The sequence below is a fragment of the Thalassophryne amazonica genome, chromosome 2, assembly GCF_902500255.1.
Source record: "Thalassophryne amazonica chromosome 2, fThaAma1.1, whole genome shotgun sequence".
Taxonomy (NCBI): Eukaryota; Metazoa; Chordata; class Actinopteri; order Batrachoidiformes; family Batrachoididae; genus Thalassophryne; species Thalassophryne amazonica.
The window spans coordinates 17,214,368-17,232,655 of record NC_047104.1 but is presented as its reverse complement, the minus strand read 5'-3'; the positions used below and the strand labels follow the sequence as shown (position 1 = coordinate 17,232,655).

The 18,288-nt window shown below is 40.4% G+C and overlaps 1 protein-coding gene across 2 annotated transcripts in view; it reads left to right on the top strand.

Annotated features, from left to right (window-relative positions):
* Window positions 1-3,889: 3,889 nt before the first annotated feature.
* txlng (taxilin gamma) overlaps window positions 3,890-18,288 on the top strand; it is a 109,568-nt gene continuing 95,169 nt past the window's right edge. Inside the window, exons 1-2 of one of the 2 annotated variants that reach the window (XM_034183904.1) lie at window positions 3,890-3,999; window positions 10,545-10,554. The gene's annotated coding sequence lies outside the window, so the exon portion shown is untranslated. The remainder of the gene's footprint in view (window positions 4,000-10,544; window positions 10,555-18,288) is intronic. The other variant, XM_034183911.1, reaches the window with a different exon arrangement.

The window sequence follows — 18,288 nt, the reverse complement described above, 5'->3', positions numbered from 1 at the left end:
ATCTCAGCAAAGTAGAAGTGCTCACTATCACAGATTTAGACTGGTTTGTGAACAATACGAGGTCTGTGAGAAAAGTATCGGACCTTTTAATTTTTTTCAAAAACTATATGGATTTGAATCACGTGCGATTACATCAGACAAGCTTGAGAGTTTTTTCACGCCTGTCGGTTACGTCATTCGCCTGTGGGCAGGCTTTGAGTGAGGAGTGGTCCACCTCCCTCCACCTAACTCCACACTTACAAAAGTACAGAATACTTATGCATTTAAATGTTTTTGATTGTCAGGGTCCCGATAGGCTGGCACAGAAGGTGGATGGATGCAAATGCAAAACTCACAGGAACTGGTGTGGTAGTAAAAAGGCTTTATCTCAAAAAGGCAGGCAGGGATTCGGTACACAAGTAGACAGTCAGAGAGGCGGCGGTACAGGCAGGCGTCAGGCTAAGGCGAGGTCAAAAAACATGCACTGGTCAAAATACAAGGCAGCAATGGTCAAGGGCTGAAGCGAGAGCAAGGTGAAAGGCAGAACACAGTCAAAAACACTGCAGAGCAAAACAGAGGAAGACAAAGGCCTGGAAGGTGAACTAGAAAGCACAACGAACAGGCAGGGAGTGGAGAAAGTGAGGGGCTTAAATAACAGAATTCCTCCGCACGTCTGTCTCAATGTGCCGAAAAAGTGCTGATGTCCACGTCTTTTCACAATTCCTGTGCTAGTCAGATGACGTCCCGGATAAAACACAGCGTCCAGTTTGGAAATGAACGGCACATTCCACTGTTACAGGAGTTGTTGTCATGGAAAGAGGAGCGGAGGCTTGATGAAGCCTCACAGGACATGTTCTGACATGTCCAGGCACATCCACAATTTCTCGGATAATCACTCGATGGAAAAACCACCGACAGCTGTCTGAACGCCATCTCAAAGCCATCCTGTGAGACCAAAACGGAGGCGGTTTTGTCTCGCTCCAGTAGCAAATCCATAGTGATGCGTGAAGCCTCCGGTCGGCTTTCCATGACAAAATCTCTTGTTAAAAGTGAAATCTGCCGGAAAATGGTTGATGTCCAGCTCTTGTGATAACCAGAGAAATGGCACACGATGGTCACGGATCCAGACAGCCATCAGTTTAGAAATGAAATGGTCGTTCAGCCTGTCGATGGCGGCTTCGGAGCGCAGCGCGCCCCACAGCCACTGGGGGCCGTCCTTAAAGCGACAGTAACACTTCTTATTCTCTACCAAGCCCGTAACATTTTCACCGAAAGCCAGATAAATTTTTCTAATGGTTTCCAGCTGCCAGTCTCTAACAGTTTCTGAAAAAATTCTGATGGAAAAAAAGCCCAAATTATTCCGCCATTTCCTGGCAATGAAACAACGACGAGGGGGCTGGACCACTCCTCACTCAAAGCCTGCTCACAGGCGAATGACGCAACCGACAGGCGTGGAAAAACTATACGAGGTCTATTAGAAAAGTATCCGACCTTTTTATTTTTTTCAAAAACCTAATGGATTTGAATCACATGTGCTTGCATGAGCCAACCTTGAACCTTCGTGCGCATGCGTGAATTTTCTCACGCCTGTCGATTGCGTCATTTGCTTGTAAGCAGCCTTTGTGTGAGGACGGGTGTAGTCTCTCGTTGTTTTTTCTTTGCAAGGAAATGGCATAACGTCTGGAGCAAGTGCGACTGCATCAAATTTTGCCAGAAACTGGGCGACTATCCGAGAAATTGTGGAAGAGGTGGGCATGTCACAACATGTCCTGTGAGATTTCAACACGGAGGCGCTTTTGCTCCGCCATCAGCTTCGTGCCCAAGCCATCGGCATCAATTTCGCTGCAACTCTTTTCATGGCAAAATCTTCTATCACAGTGGAATGTGCCGAAAAAGTGCTGATGTCCACCTCTTCCGCAATTTCTTGGATAGGTGGCCGTGTTCTGTTGTTGCAGCGGAAATTGCCATGTTCACTTCGTCCTCACACAGCAGCTGCTCCACAGTCAGAGCATAGTGATTGTCACGTTCAAAGCTCTCATCCATTTCTTTTGGAGACATTTGTCACTCCAGAAGGAGTGAAAGCTGAGGTACATCTGTTTGTTTGTTGGAATTGCAGAGTGGCACGGAGCAGTGACACCGTGAAACTGCTTCTGCCGCTGCTGACAATGGACCGGAAGTTGGGATGCACAGCTTACTTTTACTTCCGCATTAGAAACCCAGAAATGTGAAAATCCTCTATTATTTGTCTGTACAGAACTGACATTTAGGCAATGTGTTTCTGGCAGATATTGTAATATGTATATGTCGCGGATATGATGAGCGAAGCTGTTCTGCATCTTGCCACAGCCCAGTCTCACGTTTTTTTTTTGTGCTCCTGTGACGAAATGAGTCAAATTTTCCTAACTGGCCTTTTTTTTAAGTCACTAACCCTACTCCCACCCCTAACCCTAACCTTAACCATAACCTAATCTTACTCCTTCTCCCCACCCTAACCATAAACATCCCCGACTCCGCCGCTTCACTTTTAATTTCATGCAGCCATCACGGAATGAATGAGAATGAATTTGTGCTGCTGTGACGAAAATGAAGCACTTTTGGTCACAATATCACGAACCAGTAGATTAATGTATATTTCGTGCTGCTGAATCACGACTTGCAGTGAGACTGGGTTGCTCACCATGTCATTTATGGCCTCCAGACCTTTTTTGAGTAAATGCTTCGGTGAAGCATGAGCATAGCTAAAACCTTTCAGCTTCTGGGGGGCTCCGCTCCCCCAGACCCCCCTCCTTTTTAAGCATTTTTCTTTTTTTGCCTACAATATGATCAAATTATCATATGACAATATTGTCATATCAGTATGATATACGATATAACAATGATTTCACACTAAGTGCAGCAACAGTGAAAATTAATCATTCTTAAACAAAACAGAAATAATACCACACTCACTTTGCACTCATCATAAGTTTAGGATACAGTGCCCTCCAAAAGTATTGGAACACTTGGTATGTCACACATATTATGTTAGAAAGATTAAAGAAGAAAATAAGATTACAAAATCAAACCTTCACTGTGCTTTTTATATGGCCTATGTTCGTCTAAGTTGGTTCCACTCCTCCAGCCAATGCAAAGGAGTCGGTATCGGGTTATTTGGTCACGTGACTTTTAGTCAGGATTCTGACATTTTGCTGATTGGCTGCAGCCTTTGTTTACAATGTTTCAAACCTCCAAATGTTTTTGGTTGCCATGCGAATTCCAGACACACAAAGCAAATACCTGGTTTCCATTTTGGTTTGACAGGCGTGAGATAAACTCCCACCCCGACATTTGCGACATTTTGCAACTAGTTTGTCTCACTTTTCAAGTCTTTTGGTTTGTTTTTGCACATTTTTGGCAGTTATGCCACAGCCAATCACAGAGCGTGGCATGATAGCCAATAGCGGCCGACGTATCAGATGGACCAATCCCAGCCGTTTTCAAAAACGCTACCAGTCTCTTTGTATAAGAGACTGTGGTACCAGTGCTAATGTTCGTCTACCTTCGGTTTGTGCCTTTTTACAGCTTTTTACGACAATGTTGTCCGGTTTGCGGCTTTTCTCCACTGGGTAGATTTTTTTGTGCTATTTCCAGTTTGTGCCTTCGTCTACCATAAGAGCAAGCTTTGCCCGTATTAGAAAGGTCAAAGCAGATGTCTCACTCGTTAATAGAGTTATTCAAGAGAATATAGTACAGGTCATTTCCCCCACCTTTTTTCTCCCCTCCCTCGTCTCCACTATTCCTTATTAATATGGCATACGTCAGAATCCATTAATGCGACACACCCAAACAGTTGGTGGCGGTAATGCACCTTGTTGGTTTGCAAACCGCCGGTAAACTCGAAAGAGGAGGAGGAGGAAGAAGAAGAAGAAGAAGACGAAGTCACTCGTTGTTCCGTCAGCGGTTGTATTTTGAAAGGTCAAAGCGGATGTCCCACTCGCTGCTTGGATTAGCAGGTGCTGCTGTCGTTATTGCGAGCACAGGTAAACCGCTTTACCACAGACGTTTACGTTACTGAAATTTCGCCACAACTGATTATGTTAAGTTCAGCGTGGTGTGAGGTTTCATGTTGTCACTTTGAGCATGTTGTTATGATCTTTGGCGTCACATATAATTCGACGAAGTAAAGTTCACTTGTGTTAGCCAGCTGTAGCTCTTAGCATCGCTAGATTTAGCATGGCTAACAATAGCAAACTAGTACTACAAACTGGGTAATTATACGCCCCACGACTCAGTAACGTCAGTTATCCATTATTAGCTCACATTGTAATGGAAAATATGTACAGATCCCTCAGATAATAAGGTAATTTTGATTAGTACCCTAACTAGCTGGCTAAGAAGAGTACGCGCCGTTCTGTCCGAAAATGGAACGTCACGCCAGATTCACTTAACCTTTAATGTTACCGAACTTATTAACGAGCTCCTGAACACATTCCCACTGTTGAAATCGGCTTTTGTGTTGTGTCAGTACGCTGTTTATCTATAAATAAATAAACAGGTACTTTATAAAGTTGGTTTACGTCTTACCACTGCAGATTAAAAAGACCACTGTTTAATTGCATTTGTTGACACCATTGTCATAACGTTACTTTATTTTGCCGAGAGAGCTCGTCTGAAAGTTTAGTCGTCATTGTTAATATTTAATTTAGCACCTAAGCTAATGGTGCTTAGGAAACAGCAGCGAGTTTAGCTGATTTTTTTTTTTTTTAAACTGATATGCCTCCTGTCAAACATCATACTCGCAACACAGATGTTTATTGTATTAATACTGACACTGTGTCATAAATCATTAACATTGTTGGTAAAATAATTTGTCTAACTAAAGTAGCAACATGCTAAAAACATGGAGCCCGCCAAGGGATGTGGTGGTTAAATTTTTTTTGGCCCAGATTATTGCGTTCCCTCCTAATATTTTGCATTCAATATTATTGCGTTCCCTCGCTATACCTTTTGTGTTCACTCACAATATTATTGTGTTCTCTCGTAATAACTTTTGAGTCCATATTTCCAGCCTGGCGACACAGGTTCGTTGAATCATTTGGATTGCACATAATGGATAACCAGAACTTGATTAAGTTTTACTTTAACTAAACTGGGGCTCACATACAATAATAATACACTGGAGACCTGTGATTATGTACATGAAGACCCTGAAGCGTATTTTAAAGAAAAACGTTTCTGTTTCAGCCAGGGGACTGTAAAAAAAAAAAAAGGAAAAAGAAAACATAAACATTAATAATGGACACCAACAGGTGTTGCTAATTACTATCACTGTTGTATAAATAAACTATATTTCATACAGAGTCTTACAGCTATGCAACTTGTTGCAACTCACTCCCTCATCTCACGGGATCCCATTCTCTTGTGAATCCTGTTGCTGTCTGCTGTGTGTGTGCGCGTGCACATATGCGTTCAGTCTCCTCCCACTTGATTCCACTCACTGTGTGCTCTGATAGGCATGAGCTTTAATATATTAGGTTATTGCCAGGGAACGCAATAATATTGCGAGGGAACGCAAAAGTATTACGAGGGAATACAATAATCTGGGCCAAAAAAAATTAACCACCATGTCTCTAGGCGGGCTCCGTAAAAACATGACTGATCACACCAGTTTTCTGTAGTTTTCCAGGTAGATTTTGTTTTCGTTGTGGTATCCCGTACTGAGATTACCCCCATACCAAATGTGTGTATTTGCTGTCTGTGCATGTGTGAAAAATGGGAAGTTTGTTCTGTATCGAGTTTACCCTTTCTGTGTGCGGACCAAAATCAGGTTTACAAGCAGGTTATTTTTCTGCCATTGAGCTCAAATGCAAAACTCACAGGGACTGGTGTGATAGTAAAAGGCTTACAAAACTCACAGAGACTTAAGCCCCTTTCACACCGGGCTGCTCCCAGTTGCTCCCTTTGGCGTGATGACGACGCAGGAATTTCTGCATCAGGAATGCACAGCAGGGGGCAAAGAGGAGGTGAGAACGCAGCCTGCAGGTTCTCTGCACAGAGAAGTCAGAGTGCACAGTTTGGCTACAGACAGACTGTGCACTCTGACTTCTCTTCTACAACCCCTGGCAAAAATTATGGAATCACTGGCCTCGGAGGATGTTCATTCAGTTGTTTAATTTTGTAGAAAAAAAGCAGATCACAGACATGACACAAAACTAAAGTCGTTTCAAATGGCAACTTTCTGGCTTTAAGAAACACTATAAGAAATCAGGAAAAAAAATTGTGGCAGTCAGTAACGGTTACTTTTTTAGACCAAGCAGAGGGAAAAAAATATGGAATCACTCAATTCTGAGGAAAAAATTATGGAATCATGAAAAACAAAAGACCGCTCCAACACATCACTAGTATTTTGTTGCACCACCTCTGGCTTTTACAACAGCTTGCAGTCTCTGAGGCATGGACTTAATGAGTGGCAAACAGTGCTCTTCATCAATCTGGCTCCAACTTTCTCTGATTGCTGTTGCCAGATCAGCTTTGCAGGTTGGAGCCTTGTTATGGACCATTTTCTTCAACTTCCACCAAAGATTTTCAATTGGATTAAGATCCGGACTATTTGCAGGCCATGACATTGACCCTATGTGTCTTTTTGCAAGGAATGTTTTCAGTTTTTGCTCTATGGCAAGATGCATTATCATCTTGAAAAATGATTTCATCATCCCCAAACATCCTTTCAATTGATGGGATAAGAAAAGTGTCCAAAATATCAACGTAAACTTGTGCATTTATTGATGATGTAATGACAGCCATCTCCCCAGTGCCTTTACCTGACATGCAGCCCCATATCATCAATGACTGTGGAAATTTACATGTTCTCTTCAGGCAGTCATCTTTATAAGTCTCATTGGAACGGCACCAAACAAAAGTTCCAGCATCATCACCTTGCCCAATGCAGATTTGAGATTCATCACTAAATATGACTTTCATCCAGTCATCCACAGTCCACGATTGCTTTTCCTTAGCCCATTGTAACCTTGTTTTTTTTCTGTTTAGGTGTTAATGATGGCTTTCATTTAGCTTTTCTGTATGTAAATCCCATTTCCTTTAGGCGGTTTCTTACAGTTCGCTCACAGACGTTGACTCCAGTTTCCTCCCATTCGTTCATTTGTTTTGTTGTGCTTCTTCGATTTTTGAGACATATTGCTTTAAGTTTTCTGTCTTGATGCTTTGATGTCTTCCTTGGTCTACCAGTATGTTTGCCTTTAGCAACCTTCCCATGTTGTTTGTATTTGGTCCAGAGTTTAGACACAGCTGACTGTGAACAACCAACATCTTTTGCAACATTGCGTAATGATTTACCCTCTTTTAAGAGTTTGATAATCCTCTCCTTTGTTTCAATTGACATCTCTCGTGTTGGAGCCATGATTCATGTCAGTCCACTTGGTGCAACAGCTCTCCAAGGTGTGATCACTCCTTTGTAGATGCAGACTAATGAGCAGATCTGATTTGATGCAGGTGTTAGTTTTGGGGATGAAAATTTACAGGATGATTCCATAATTTATTCCTCAGAATTGAGTGAGTCCATATTTTTTTTCCCTCTGCTTGGTCTAAAAATGTAACCGTTACTGACTGCCACAATTATTTTACCTGATTTCTTATAGTGTTTCTTAAAGCCAGAAGGTTGCCATTTGAAATGACTTTAGTTTTGTGTCATGTCTGTGATCTGCCCTTTTTTTTACAAAATTAAACAACTGAATGAACATCCTCTGAGGCCGGTGATTCCATAATTATTGCCAGGGGTTATACTTGTTGTGCTGAGCTGCAGGGCTGCGCTCTGAGTTCTGTTATAGTTTCTTTCCTCCTTTGACCGTGAGATGCACGCGAGCGAACCATCAAGCAAATGTGGCGATGTCTGGAGTTCTACTTGATGTTGACATGTCCTGTCTCAGGTCGTATGTCCTTTTTTGTCCTTTTTTAACTGTGATGTGAGAGTTTGAGCAGAGAACAAGGAACTAATGCCTGCAGCCAGACTTTTTTTTTTTTAATTGTTCACATGTGCGCGCATGAACGAACGTCCATGAGTGGACTCGAGATGTCCGGACTTTTTATTGGATATTTCTGGCAATCACTCTGCATTTTTTTTTTTTTTCTTCAGCATGTAGTTTTTACTGCATTAAGTACACGGTATAACAACAATCCTGCGTGATTTATACTTCCAGAACAATGGAACACAGGAGAAATCATAAATGGCTTCGAGTCACACAGGGTAACGCCTCTTTGCCCCGAATTACTCCTCTTTGCCCCGACCTGCGCTGGAACACTTCCTTTCTGCGTCGAGCACAGGACGCCAAAAAAATTAAACAGGTTTAATTTTTCGGCGTCCGACTTGCTTCCTCCTTTGTGCCCCTCGTGCTGTTGTGGCGCCGAGCTGCATCGTCTTGGCACTGAGTTGCTTCCACGCGGCGTCGTCATAATGACGCACGGCGCAGCTGGGAGCACCCCTGGTGTGAAAGGGGCTTTACTTACAAATACTTCATTATTTGTATACTATACTACTGTACAAGTAAAAAAGTAAATCAAGTATAAATATTGATCCAGAATTCAGGGATGAGAATTTTCTGACTTTTTCTGGATTTCTGGGCCATTGCTGAGATGAACGTAAAGCCATTGTGAAAAATTTTTCTATAACAGCGAACTTTCAGCATTCAGAGTCTCTATAATATTAAAAGTCATCCGGGCATAGACATTTTGATTTTCTGGAAGTTTTGGTCTGTCAAGCTGCGTCTGTAATTAACATGGCCAAAGTTACAGAGAAAGAAGATGAAGACTGCGTTCAAGACATCAATAGTGTTGTAAAAGATAAATTTAAGTGGACATGTTTGGAGCGGGAGGTGGAGGGAACAAAGGCAAGACTCTGTGAATTCATCCGCAAGGTTGAGCTCCCCGGTAAAGCTCTCTGCCTGTTATGTTTGATTTTATCAACAAAACCTTGGAAGAACACTGCAAGACGAAGAAACATGTCACCAAAGTTAATATTAAACGGACTAATCTTCCCAGGTCCAGAAGAGCAAGGAAGAGGCCCAGCAAGCCCCAAAGTCCACAGCAGTGGTACTGTTAAGGGGGTGTGTTGAGCTCCTGACACCGGTCAGCTGCAGCTATCGATTATTTTAGTAATCAAGTATTCTATTGATTATTCTGGCAATTAATCGAGTAATCGGATAAAAAGTACTTTTGCATTTTTAATAGGGATGGGTATTGATAAGATTTTGTCTATATCATTGCCATTATCGATTCCCTTATCGATACCTCTTGTGACTTTCTGTTTACTAAAAGTAGGCTTTACAGGTTTTCTGTGTCAACATTTTGAGTCTTAAAGTAAACAAATATGAAATTGGTCACTGGATCTTTAAACTCTGGACATAATAAACTCTACATGGTGCATCCTTGATCTCTGGACATAAATAAAAATAAAACAAAATTAGTTTTTTCAAAAGCATTTCCTTTCAGACATTTTGGCATGAATGTCTCTCTGTACCTCTGAGCTGAGCTCAGCCAGCTGCTGCATGTCAGCGCAGGACGTCTCATTTTGGGAGGAAAAAAAATCGTTTTGATCAGTTGCAGTTTGTTTGTATTACAAGATTTGGAAAGAGGTGGCAATTGATTTAAACGGCGTTTCGCTTTGAATCTGTTAATTCCGACTGGACTCTATCGTTTTAACTTGACTCGGTAGAAAGCCACGCAGCGCTTGGAGCTCTGTGAACAGAACGGAGGACGATTCTCGTTTCTTTCTCACAACAAGACAGGAGTCCCAATTACTGACTTTAATCCACACAAAAGTAACTCACGATTGACATATTCAGGGATGAAAGTGGTGAAAACAAAAAAAGCTGAAACCCATAATTTCCCCCAACACCACCCGCACGAAAATGTTTGAATTCTTGAAGCTCTGAAATGCAATCTGGAACTATTCCAGGACACTAAACTGCAGTGAGTGCAGCATCTATTTTGGTGAGAAAAAACATCTTATTCACATTAATTCCAGTAGTATTCTGCTCTTACTAGGATGCAGCAGTTTTCTAGCTTGGCAGATAGTTCTGGAGGAAATCACTGAAGAAATTAACAAATTGAAAATATGGTTTGACGAAAAAAATTGTCATTAAACTTAAATAAGACAGGGATGAAGTGGGGGTGTAAGAGTCACTAGGTGTTCACAGGAAAGTTATTTCTATATTTATTGATTTATTTATGTTCATTGTTAGTTGGTTTTATATTTTTTGTTGTGTTTTTAATCAGGTTCTTTTTGTCTCATTCTCTAAAATTGTATTGTAGCATTATTATTATTATTACTATTGTTGTTGTTGTTGTTGTTATTATTAATAATAATGATAATAATAATAATAATGATACATAAACAAAAATAAATTTAAAAATATTACAATTTGTAATACATTTGACTCTTATACGACAACAAACGCTGAGCTATTAATTATTATACAGAAAACTAGAAGCACTCGGAGAGCGCAAACCTCCGCCAAGGCCATAGGGTCACTGATGTCACATGGAATACCCTTTGGGAAAGAGACTTATTCCACATTGTTTCACGCATCTACCATCATGTTTCAGATTCAGTGGTTAATCCTCTGGGGTCTGTGGGCATTTTTTTGACAGTTCACTCGCCTGGCGTAAATGTTTTGTTATTGCTGTTAACAGCTCTCCCTGCATCCCACAATCAGGTTTTATGTCTCTTTTTCAGGACAACCTGTACTTTCAATATATATATTCTATAGTTGTGTTTTATAAGTGTAAAAAAGGTGTACAATCAGAAATAAAGGAAAAAGTAAAGCGGAAAATAATTTTCCACACATTTATTCAAAACACACAGCAAACTATAATAAACAACTGTTTTGACACTTTATAAAGGTAATTTGGGCTCTTGTGTGAAAGACAGTACAACAAAAAAGGTTCAAACGATAAACACAAATGCACATTTTGAGCAATATATATACAAAATGGTCTATGCATTTTGTTTGTCTTCATCTCAAAGCAATTTCTGTCTATTACACAAAGGTCACGTCACAAACTTCTACTATGAAGTTGACTGTGTGTTTGTTCTCTCCTGCTCTGAAAGCAACAATCACACTTCTTGGCTCATTCAGTTTGAGGAGCGGCCCCTCCCCCCCTCGCTCCATTGATATGGTAAACAGTGCTTTACGCCGGAGCGAGAGAGCTTGCCACAGGCTTATCCAGTGAAACCCCTTTCACATTGGTGTATTTGTAGAGCTGCTCATTGTGGCGTATCGTCTACGCTAAGATGAGCAGCTCTACACCCACTTTTAGCAGCTCTACGTCAAGTTTTTTTCTCCCTACGCAGCAGTATGTTGAGGGCTACGCGCGTAGGACGGAAGAAACTAAACATGTTTGTGTTCCCAGGGTGAAGAAGAAGTCAGCAGGTCAAAGAGCCTTTTCGTATTGTGCACCCACCCTGTGGAACAGTCTTCCTGCGACCGTGAGGCAGTCTGAGTCCGTGGACATTTTTAAGTCAAGACTCAAAACCTATTTTTATTCTTTCTTATGGATAGTTTTTATTTTTATTTGTTTTATTATTTTACTTATGTTTTTATTTATGTATTTGAATTTTTTTATTCATTTTTAATTATTTATTCAATTTTATGTTGACTTGTTTTATGTAAGGCGCCTTGAGATGACTTTTGCTGTGATTTGGCGCATTATAAGCTAATTAAATAAATAAACGGGCCAACTAGTAACACATCAGTCCTAAAAACAATCTTTGGTGTGTCACATGAGGTGAATCTGCCCTACGATTGGATTTTGGAAAACCATGTGACGGTGAACCAATTCCGATTGGACACTCACATTGCTCACGTCATCACACAGCTTCTATGAGGAGTACAAAGATGGTGGACAGTGGCTCGAAAGTCCAGAGTTAACATTTCAGCAAAAAAAAAAAAAGTAAGTTTCTATCTCATATCATTAAAAAGTTATTTATAATTTAGTAAAGCTTGGTCAGCCCCATAGGGTTAAGCCCTTTGATCTTCAGCAAATGTATTCATAAAGAGAAACTGCATGAACTACACAAGTTTTTTTCTAATGACAAGTTTATTCAATGAGGAGAAACGAATGCTAAATTATTGTTGTGTCGTAACTTAATTTTTGTTCAGCCTTTGTGACCCGTCTTCATGAAGGTAGATGCAAAAATGAAATTGGCCTTATCCTGCAATGATAAGGAATCCTTAAAAAATTACTGGATCTGGATTGTGTTCCGGATCATTACCAAAAGTTAATGACTTCTAAGTTAGGCCAAGATACACCCCTGGTAAAAATTTCATTGAAATCCGATGAGGATTTTTTAAGTAATCCTGCTAACAAACCAGCCAACCAACAAACAAACGGATGCAACCGAAAACATAACCTCCTTGGCAGAGGTAACAAATACACACAAACATGCTGAGATGCGAACAGCTTAATGCTAACTTTAACATTGAAAATGCCACAGACATGCTAATGCGTTAGCATTGGTCCTGTTTTTAAGTTATAAAATACATCAACTGTTTCAGAAGACCATAACAGGTCGGTTTATATTACTCACAGACATATGCCGATAAGGGAATCATTAAGCAAAAAGGCTATTGATGTCGTATGGAATCATTTCTTAACAATACCCAAAACAGAACCGTTTCTCGATCCCAACTATAGTTTTTAAACATCAATAGTCCAGAGCTCTCCCTAAGCAATGGCATAATGTCGCTGCGCCAAAGTGTTGACATTTTGCTGTTTCAGCTGGCGGTTGAACATGCAAGCCTTGCAGTCAGTTTTTGTTATTATTTTATTTAAGTTACCGTGTTTGTGAAGCGTTGCATGTTGCCAAAAAAGCAAAAATTAAAAAGCGAAACAGTGCGAGTCTGAGGGAAACAGAAGAAAGAGTGGACTTCTGCTGTTTGTCAATGTAGCCGGGGACGGAGCTGTGACGCTCCTGGTCTGACAGCCCCTCACACTGGGTGGAGAGAGACAGCAGCTGGTTGCCGGGTCAATAGTCACTCCCCATGTAGAGCGGACCGTGTTTCTTTTTTTAATAGACAAACACACTCCTTCGCTTTAAATGCGCAGTCAGTCTATTTCAGATGATCAGTGTGGACCGTGTTTCTCTTAAAAGGCTTTATTTTACTCTGTTGGGTCGGAACGTTTCGGCTATAGTTGCTAATTTGATTAGCTGTTATGCTCTAGTCTTCTGTTTTTTTTTTTTTTTTTTCTGAAGACGTTGCAGCACCACACACAGGCCAGACATATGTAATACAACAAATGAAGCTTCAAGGCACAGAATTTGCCTTGAACATTTTTTTGAAATCAAATTATTTGAGTTACTCGACAAATCGTTTCAGCCCTAGTTCACAGTTTAGGGTTCGAAATAGTACGTGCATGTGCTAGTTTGTGCACGTATTATTCGAGCGGTGCAGGTAATTTCATACTGCACTTGCACTGGTGTAAGTAACTTTATCAAAGTTTTATCAACTATAAGCACCAGTAGAATGAACCAATAAAGGAATAAATAAGGAAAAAACTATTTCCAGTGTGTTGTCGTTGTCTTCCCTGCGTTTTATGACTCTCACACACGGATCGAGTTGCTGTGACGATTCGTTCACGTGCGCACGTGAAAAAAAAACTGTCTGGCTGCAGGCTGTTAGTTCCTTGCTCTCCGCTCAAACTCTCATCACTGTGTTAAAAAAGGACATAAGTCCTGCTCACAGACTGATTGCCAGAGACAGGGCATGTCCACATGAAGTATAACTCCAGACATCTCCACATTTACTCACGGACGGTTCGTCTGGCTGCAGCCAAACTGTGCACTCTGACTTATCTGTGCAGAGAACCTGCAGGTTGCGTTCTCACCTCTTCTCTGCCCCCTGCTGCACGCACCTGACGCAGAAATTCCTGCATCCTCATTACGCCACAGGAAGCAACTTGAAGTGGGCCCGGTGTGAAAGTGAATTTTGGTTGTGCAAGTAACTTTTTTTTTTGGTGCAAGTAACTTTTTTTGTTACTAGCACCAGTGCAAGTAGGTTAAAAAATGTATTTCAACCCCTGCAATTTATTTGAATGTTAGGTTTAGATCATATTGATGCATAGCTGAAGCCCACGTGACATAATTTGTAATAAGGTGCTGCATTTTATTTCTTTGAAAAAAGAAAACATACTTTTTAATTGCTCATTTTATAATTCCAGTATGAAATCATTTGAAATGCAATGTACTGATTTAGAAATCAGTATTCACACTGCCATTCAATAGATGGCAGTGTTCTATGCATTTTGACCCATCTACTGGATGGCAATGTGAATAGCCCCCACCCAAATATCCTTCGGCCATTGAGCTGAATCACACTTAACAGAATTTTCATTTTTGCAAATGCCTTTTTTTTTTTTTTTTTTTTTTGAAATGAAAATGACCTCTTTGGCCTCCCTCTTCTCCTGCTTGGTGGCTCCATCCTTAGCATCCTTCTCCCGATATACCCTGGGTCCCTCCTCTGCACATGTCCAAACCATCTCAATCTCGAAACTCCAAACCGTCCCACCTGAGCTGTCCCTCTGATATGTTCATTCCTAATCTTGTCTATTCTTGTCACTCCCAAAGAGAATCTCAACATCTTCAGCTCTGCCACCTCCAGCTCTGCCTCCTGTCTTTTTGTTAGTGCCACCGTCTCTAAGCCGTATAACATAGCTGGTCTCACTACTGTCTTGTAAACTTTCCCCTTCACTCTTGCTGGTATTCTTCGGTCACAAATCACTCCTGCCACCTTTCTCCACCCACTCCATCCTGCCTGCACTCTTCTTCACCTCTCTATCACAGTCTCCATTACTTTGAACAGTTGACCCCAAATATTTAAACTCGTCTACTTTCACCACTTCTACTCCTTGTAACTGCACTATTCCCCTGGGCTCCCTCTCATTCACACACGTACTCAGTCTTGCTTCTACTGACTTTCATTCCCCTTCTCTCCAAAGCATATCTCCACCTCTCTAGTCTAGACTCAACTTGCTCTCGAGTCTCACTACAGATCACAATGTCATCTGCAAAAGAAGGGGTCCAAAAACTTGGCACAGATCAAACATTGGAGATACTACATCAATCAAAAATATAACGAACAAGTACATCCCCCAGACAATAGACAACCCCCTGACAGACAAAATGTCTGCTGCATATGGCCTGAGTGACACCTCCAAAATCGGACCCTTGTGACCAAGCCTGAACAAATGTCTGTAAAGGCAATAACCACCTTAAAATGATCATACATTGTATATGTAGGGTCTGATTTTGGAGGTGTCCTGAAAATATTCAAGAAACGTAAAGTTTATAAGCAACTTCACCTGTTATTGCTCAAGCACATTGTAAACATTGACATGATGGAGTTTGATCGGAAGCGTTCAGAAAGATACGATTGGAATGGTTTGATTACCATTTACAGTTGGCGATGAAAGACTTGGGTGTTAACTTTGTGTTAAAGTCAGAACAAGAAGCTGCACTGAAAGAGATCTGTCTGGGAAGAGACACGTTCTGTATGTTGTCGCTCCAACGGCCATGGAAGAACCCATTAAATTTTGGAGTTGATCTGGATCCAGATCCGGATTCTGGATCAAGGTTTCACTTTTTATAGGCTTTGATGGATTACTTAAAAACTACACAGATTCTCACCAATTTTGCACCACAGATAGATATTAGGGCATGGAAGTCTCCATTAAATTTTGGAGGTGATCCGGATTGGCGGACATCAGAAATCTCAGATTACTCTTGTTAAATACTTTAACTGCTAGAGGGCTACAAGTAGTGAATACATTAGTCCCTCTTGTGCTAACACCAATGGCAGTTTGTAACTGGCTTTGATACCTTGTTTATCAATCATTGTGGTACAGTGGCTTGCAAAAGTATTCAGCCCCTTGGTATTTCACACATTTTAATTTGTTTATGGCATTTTAAATACAAAAAGTAAACAAAGCTTCTCAATATAAAAATTCCCAAAATTATCTTCCTTAAACTCAAACTGAAAGTAAATGTCTATAACCTGATATAAATTAATTAAAAATATAAAAGCCAAGATGATGGGTTGCACAAGTAATCTGCCCCTTTGGTATAATACCTGTAAATAATCAGTTTTATTGCCAGTTTTCTTCACACGAGTCAGGGGATGGATACATGAACATTTTCAAGTCCCTAAATATGTCTTGAACTTTATATACATCAGTTATGAAGAAATACAAACAGTATGGCACTCTATGATAAATCTGAGTGGAGGAGACACTTCTGAAAAACTGACTGTGCAAGAAAAAGAGTGAGGAAAGCCACCAAGACACCTAGACAACCCAGAAGAAGTTACAGGCTTCTGTGGCTGTGATTGGAGAAATTGTGCACAGTGCAAGTTTTATATGCCCACTTATACAGCTTCATGATGAAGTGGAGCAGAGGAGGACTTTCTTAAAAAGACCTGAAAGTTCACCTACAATTTGCCAGAAGGTACATCTGAGATGCAAGCCTAGATTTGATGTTTTAGTGAAAGAAGACCCTCCTCTATACCACTTCATCATGAAGCTGTATAACTGGAGATACAAAACACAGAATTTGCACTGTGCACAATTTCTTCAATCACAGCCACAGAAGCCTAAAACTTTTTCTGGGTTGTCTGGGTGTCTTGGTGGCTTTCCTCACTGTTCTCCTTCTTGCACAGTCACTCAGTTTTTGAGAACTGTCTACTCCACACAGATTTACCGTAGAGTGTGATATTGTTTGTGTTTCTTCATAACTGATGTAAATAAAGTTCACGACATTCAGTGACTTGGAAATGTTCATGTATCCATCTCTTGACTTGTCTGAAGAAAACTGGCAATTAAACTGATTATTTACAGGTTTTATACCAAAGGGGCTGATTACTTATGCAACCCATAATCTTGGCTTTTATATTTTTAATTAATTTATATCAAGTTGTAGAGATTTGTTTTCAGTTTGAGTCTAAGGAAGATAATTTTAGAAATTTCTATATTGAGAAGCCTGATTTACTTTTTGTATTTGAAACACCATAAACAAATTAAAATGTATGAAATACAAAGGGGCTGAATACTTTTGCAAGCCACTGTATGTATACTCAAATGTCTATTTGAAAATTAGGTAGATTTTGTATGCTAACACCACCAAAAGCTTCTTTACAGTGTTGTACATGTGCAACTATTGATTATAAGCCTCTTGCTGGCTCCCACTGGTTCCTGTCGGTGTTTAGTCTCACCTCTTGATGCCAGATGTACTGAAAATGGATAGTCTAAATATTGTGCACATATTTCACAAGTAGTGTGATATATTAAAGTCCTGGTGTGAAGACTTATAGTGGACCTGGACGTGTTCACAGAAATACAGTACCCACTTTCCTTGAATCGGCGAGTGTCCGTGCTGAACTTAATTTCATACCTCTGTTACTGGTCATATCCAGACTGATATGTCCGGTAAAAGGTGAGGAGTTTTTAATGAAAATGCATTGCGGTTGGACAGGACATTTTGTCCGATGCGAGCGAAAATACATTATATACGGTGTTTATGACAACCCCAAGACCAGTGAAGTTGGGACATTGTGTAAAATGTAAATAAAAACAGAAAACAATGATTTGCAAATCCTCTTCAACCTATATTCAACTGAATACACCACAAAGACAAGATATTTAATTTCAGACTGATAAACTTTATTGTTTTTGTACAAATATTTGCTCATTTTGAAATGGATGCCTGCAACACGTTTCAAAAAAGCTGGGACAGTGGTATGTTTACCACTGTGTTACATCACCTTTCCTTCTAACAACACTCCATAAGTGTAGGTGGAATTCTTTCCCATTCTTGTTTGATGTACGACTTCAGTTGTTCAATGAAGTTGGTCTCCATTGATGTATTTTGCGCTTCATAATGTGCCACACATTTTCAATGGGCAACAGGTCTGGACTGCAGGCAGGCCAGTCTAGTATCTGCACTCTTTTACTACGAAGCTACACTGTTGTAACACGTGCAGAATGTGGCTTGGCATTGTCTTGCTGAAATAAACAGGGACGTCCCTGAAAAAGACGTTGCTTCGATGGCAGCATGTGTTGAGTCTAAGGAAGATAATTTTAGAAATTTTTATATTGAGAAACCTGATTTACTTTTTGTATTTGAAAGACCATAAACAAATTAAAATGTGATGGTGCCATCACAGATGTGTAAGTTGCCCATGCCATGGGCACTAACACACACCCATACCATCACAGATGCTGGCTTTTGAACTTTGTGCTGGTAACAATCTGGATGGTCTTTTTCCT